General features: G+C 36.0%; 1 pseudogene; it reads left to right on the forward strand.

Annotated features, from left to right (window-relative positions):
* Nucleotides 1-571: 571 nt before the first annotated feature.
* Nucleotides 572-1,231, forward strand: LOC125386736 (annotated as a pseudogene).
* Nucleotides 1,232-6,188: the final 4,957 nt, after the last annotated feature.

Below are 6,188 nucleotides of genomic sequence, written 5' to 3' on the forward strand. Positions count from 1 at the left end.
TCGTGGAAGGATAGATTGCTCTTATCTTCCCGTAGTTGCAACAAAGACTGCTTGTCTATATGAAGGACTTTGCTTGACTAAATCTTAAGATTTATTGCGGGTCCTCACGTTAGCTAAACATATACTGCGGAGGTATGTTGACATCTGGAGATCATCTTACCCGGAGTATAGAATCTGCTTGTGGCGAGCCACGGGACAGAAACCATTGAAATATTTACTGCCGCTTGTCGCTACGACTATTTCTTTTAAGGAGAGGTATAGAGTTACTCTGTGCCTTTGTTAGATAAATCGTTCATTCCTTGGACCGCGGCTACGTTCGGCGACTGATTGTCGCCTCGAGCCCGAGCTCACTATCATAAATCTCAAATAAGTACAGTCGGATCGAATGACAACAGTTTCTCAATACGGCTATGGTGAAATCTAAATTACAATACTAGGGGTCTTCCAATACGTGTGTTAAGTTCCAAAGGGAAGATTCCGGTGTTCTTTCATCTCCGACATATATATATTTTAATAAAACATTAATTTTGAATTGAACTTAAAATTCAAATAAACTTACTTATTACAAATTTCTACATGAAATATATTTATATTTCAAGACTCAAATTCTGTTTATTCAGATAATCTTATTTCATTTCATAATTTAACTATAATAATAATTATTATTATTATTACTTTAACTACATTTTTCCTTATAGATTTTACATTAAATAATTTCTTAAACTTAAATTTATTAAAAAATCATACTATTGAAATTATTTGAACTTTAACTCCTATAATTATTTTAATAATTATTCGTTTTCCATCACTAAAAATTTTATATTATATTGATGAAATCATAAATCCTTATTTTTCTATTAAATCTATTTGTCATCAATGATATTGATCTTATGAATATCCAGAATTTAATAACTATGAATTTGATTCATATATATTAAATTGTGAATCAATAAATCAATTTCGACTTTTAGAAACTGATAATCGATTAATTATTCCATTTAAAATTTCAATACGTATAATTGTATCTTCTACAAATGTAATTCACTCATGAACAATCCCTTCATTAGGAATTAAAGTTGATGCAATTCCTGATAGAATTAATCAACTAAACATATTTTGTATTCGTCCTGGAATTTATTTTGGTCAACGCTCTGAAATTTGTGGAATAAATCATAGTTTTATACCAATTATATTAGAAAGAACTTCTTATGAATTATTTTCAAATCGGATTAAAAAAAATTAATATGAAAAATTAGTTAATTAAATAACATTAGATTGTCATTCTAAAATTAATAATTTAACTTATTATTTTTCTATCATTAAATGTCTGAAATTAAGAATTGATCTTTTAAATCAATTAGAGTAATTAAAATTTACTTCTAACGAATTCCACAAATGATACCTATTAATTGATTTATTTATCTTTTTATTATGTATGATTTGCTTATTATTAATTATAATTTTAATAAATTCATTACTATTAAATTTAAAAATTAAAAATATGTTGAGGTGGCCGTGAGTGAGTTATAGTTGTTGGGCCTGGTACGCTGTAATTGTCACTGGGGGCTGTAGATGTCGCTGCCGGGATACTGCTGATTTTTCCTCCGTTTTTTTGGTACGTGGAAATAAAATCGGACTCCGGTCGCCGGGATTCGAACCCGGGTTCCGAACGTTCGCAACCTAAGGCGTTAACTATTGCTTTTTTTTATTTTTGTTTATTAATTCCAGGTTTTTTACATATTTTTTTTACATAATTTTTTTTCCAGAATAAACGTAGCCATGCATTATTACTTTTTTTTTTTTTTAAGATTATTATTGTGCCTTAAATTTAAGCCGCTGTTGCGCTGTGCCAATGTACGATATTTCAATTTATGTCCTGAAAGCCTGGACGCAAAAACAGGACAGTTCGCTAGCCTATTAGGGAGGGATGGGAGGGGTGTTCTGTGGGATTAGTATAATATTTGTTTATCTATTTACATATTTACATATTTACACTTTATTTGGTGAGCGTTGCCGTTCTGTGGCTCTTTATCTTGTTGTTTTTTGTTATGGGTTCCGTATCCACCAATATTTTTTTGAGTTTTTTCTGTGTTTGTCTTCTGTATCCTTTTGGGGGAGTGCCATGTTGTATCTCCACCTAGTGTCTGCAGTACGGCCATCTAGGTTTTCCTCGTATTGTATAGATTTCATTCCTATTTTCCTTTGCATATGGTAAATTATAGGGATGTTGTTTTGGTCTTGGAAATAGTTTCTTTCGTCTAGGTTCGGGGGGGGGGGATGTAGCCTGTTAAAAGAGTGTCTTTGAAGTATGCGTCGTTTGGGAATAAGCAGCCGAAGATTAGGCTGTTTTCTTTGATCTTCGCGGCTTGCGCGAAGTGGTTTCTTGTTAGTTTTTAGGATGTGACAGTCGATGCGGTGGATGTTGGCTAAGTCGTATATTTTTTTGTTTTTTACGTATTTTCTGTATCCGCTGTGTTCTGATCTGTAAATGCTCAGGTAAGCTCTGGTGCATTTTCTTTCGAATATGCGAATTTTTTCCATTACTGACGCTGGTATTTTGTACCATATTGGATAGTCGTAGGTTATAATGGGTCTTATTAGCGTTTAGTAGCACATGATTTTTACTTTGCTATCGAGATGTCTGGAATAAAACAACCTTTTTGTATTCCAAAAAGCTTTGCTGGCTTTGGAGAGTTGGATTTCGATGTGTTGCTTGTAGTTTAGTTTTTCATCTATATTTACTCCTAGGTATTTTACGCAATTTTTGTGTGGTATGAGGTTCTCTTCGTTTGCTTTTTCTTTTAGATGGAATTTCCTGATGCGATCCCTTTCTGCTGGACCGATTTTGCTTGTCATGGGTCTGAATAGAATGATTTCGCATTTGCTTGCGTTAATTTTTAGTTTCCATGTGTGATAGTAATCGCTGATTTTGTTAAAGAGTTCTTGCAGTTCTGTTCTTATCGTTTTGGTTTTGCGGCCTGTTACGTAGATGATTAGGTCATCCGCGAAGGCTATGGAGCGTTTGTGTGTGGATGTGTTGAGGTTAAAGAGGTTTAGTAAGTCGTTATTGTAGATGCTGAAGAGTAGCGGGGAGTTTACTGTTCCTTGTTGCAGGCCGTTCTCTATGGAGAATTCTTTGCTTGAAGTGTGCGAGCCGTCGGTCATTATGAAAGTTTTGTTTGTTACCATGTCCCATACTATTTTGATTAGGTATTCGGGGAAGTTCTTTTTAATCATTTTATAAATGAGCCCTGGGATCCAGACGGTGTCGAAGGCTTTTTCGATGTCTATTAGGCAGGCGGCTACTCGCTGGTTTGCGTTAAGTGCCCAGCAGATATCCGACGTAAGTTTGTTTATTGCGTGGATTGTGGAGTGTTTGTGGCGGAAGCCGAATTGGTTTTCCGGGATTATCTTATTTTTTGAGCAGAAGGCTGCTAGGGGGTTGTTTATGATCATTTCGTATACTTTGCTTATGTTGGGGAGGAGGCTTATGGGTCGTAGGTTTGCAGGTGATGAGCCGTCTTTATTTTTTTTTGTAATGGCTATGAGTTTGGCTTTTTTCCATTTTTTAGGGAAGTACGTGTTGTTTAGTGCGTTATTAAACAGTACTGTGTAGTACCATTTTATTTTGTTTGGTAAGCGTTTGAGCGAGAAGTTTGGGATGCCATCGAAGCCGGCGGATTTTTTGTCGTTTAGCGTGCAGAAGATTGTACTTAGTTCATTGAAGTTTGTAAAGTAGTTTATTTCTGGGTCGGGCTGTTTGGGGTCGTCCGATGTGTTTTCGTTTGAGAATGTGCAGACTGTTTTGTTCAGCGCTATGTCTTGTTCTATTTTATTTTTTAGTTTGTTTGTTTCGTCGATGATAATTCTGTTTAATTGTTCTCGGCCCATGTGTTCGTTTTGTGTGTGAGTTTTGGCGAAGTGGGTGCCGATAATGTCTAGTTTTTCCGTTGTTTTTGAAATTATGAAGTTATCCTCGGTGTCTTTGTTGGTGTTGTGTATCTCGATGCCTGCTTCTTGGATGAGGGAGGCTTTTCTGGTGGCAGTTTGAGGGGCGGAATGGAGTTTTGTTCCTTTGGTCTGAAAATTTGATTTATCTGCGGGAACATGCTAGCAGAGTCTTTTTTGGAGATACTTTTTATTTTATTTGTCCAGTATTGATTTATAGAGTTTGCGAATTCTTGTTTTAGTTGTGATTTTATTTCGTGTAGCAGGTACTTTAGGAATTCTATGTCTTCTCTTTTGTCGTAAGAGTAGTTGTGTCTTAGGTTGTTTAATTTAGATAGTATGTAGCTTTTATCTCGTTGTAGTTTTTTTAATTTATAGTTTACATATGGCTAGCAGGAGTCTTTTTTTTAACGTCAGTACGAATTCTAGTAGGGCGTTTTGTATATGTTTTTCTATTTCGTCTATGAACGAGTCGATTTGTCTGTCTGTTAGGTTGACATTGTTATGGATTTTTAGGTCGCAATTCTGTTCGAGTAGGTTTTGGAACTTTTTCCAGTCTGTCTTTTTGTAGTTGTACCTGGGTGTTTCGGTCTATGTTTCGAGTGTTAGGTAGTCAGATGTGTTCCAGCTTATGTGAAATACTATGGCGTTATGGTCTCTGTCGTAGTCTATGGTTTTAAGAGTGTTATTTGGTCATAAGTTTTGGAATTTTATTCGGGCGACTGCTAGGCATATGTCTAGGTAGAAGCGTCCTTTTGGGTAAGAGGGTAGCTCGGAGCTGTAGAGGTTTGTTTTGTAGAAAATGCTTTTATTGTCTAGCCAGATTCTGACGGAGTTTCCTCTCGTGTTGTTTATTTCGTTTTTCCAGCTGGTATGTTTGGCGTTACGGTCACCGGCTATTATGTAGTAGATTTCCTGTTTGTCGAGCTGCAAAAGTTGGAAGAGATTGTCGAATTCGTCATTAAATTGTTTCTGGTTTCCGTAGGCAGCGTAGGCTGCGGTGATAAATAAGTTTTCCTTATTGTTTATTTTTATTTTTATGATCGTCGTCTCTAGGATTTTGAAGTTTGTTATTTTGTCGTTTTGTATTGTTTTGAACTTCAGGGGGTTTTTTATGAGGATTGCCGTTCCTCCTCCTTGGGTAGCGTTTGGTCTGTCGTGTCTTATTATAGAGTAGTTTTTGTAGTGCACTTTGTGTCTATAGTTCAGTTTTCTTTCTGAGATAAGTACTATGTCGGGGGTTTCTTTCTTAATTAGGGTTAGCATGCTGTACCTTTTTTGGTTTGAGATTAGTGAGTTGGCGTTTATTGAGATGATTTTCAGATGTTTAACTTTTATCCGGTTTATTTTTTGCTGTGATTGGTGGACGGGTGGGTTTTGGCTAATCTTCGTCTATATTTTCGATGATGTTGAAGATGGAATCGATTCTTTCTTCATGCGTATTTAATGCTTTTTTTATTTCATTTAGTTGTGTTTGTTGGTCGCCTAGTGCTTTTAGAATGCTTTTTTTGAAGTATTCAATGACATTTATTATGCTTATTTGGGGTGAGTATATCGTTGGGTTAGGGTTTTGTTTGACTCGTGCCGCTATATTTGTTACTTGTGGGCTTGTCTCGTTCATACTTGTTTTTTGTTTTACTATATCCGCGAACTTTAGCTCGGGGACGTACTTACGGCTTATTTTGGCGATTCTTTCGGTTTTTGCTGTTTTTGCTTTGGTGATTTTTTCATTAATCTTTTTACGTAGTTCGGCGAGTTTTGGGCATCCTTTGTATGATGCAGGATGCCCGAAGTTTTTGCAGTTTACGCAGTAGATTTTTTCTTTGCTTACTGCGACTTCTTTTTTTATCTTGCACTCGCCTGGTCCGTGCGGCTCAGTGCATTTTACACAGCGGTAGTTTAGGTTACAGTTTTGAGCTGTGTGGCCTATTCGCTGGCATTTGTAGCACTGCGTGATGTCGTTTTTTTTAATTTTTTCCCATGCTATTTTCAGGTAGTTTAGTCTGTTTATTTTTAGTAGATTCCCAATGTTGCTATCGGGGGATACTTGAATTATATAGATTGGGAGCAATATATTATTCTCCCTTGATTTTCTTGGTGTGAATCGAGTCACTTTGGTGAAGTTAACTTCTTCTATTTTCAGGGCCTTTATGTCTTCTAGAATTTCTGCTTCTGTGTAGCTGTTTCCTAGCCCTTTTAGCAGGTACGTGTGAGGTTTTTGGCATTTTGGGGTATATGTG

The sequence above is a fragment of the Bombus terrestris genome, chromosome 17 (genome assembly GCF_910591885.1).
Source record: "Bombus terrestris chromosome 17, iyBomTerr1.2, whole genome shotgun sequence".
NCBI classification, from domain to species: domain Eukaryota; kingdom Metazoa; phylum Arthropoda; class Insecta; order Hymenoptera; family Apidae; genus Bombus; species Bombus terrestris.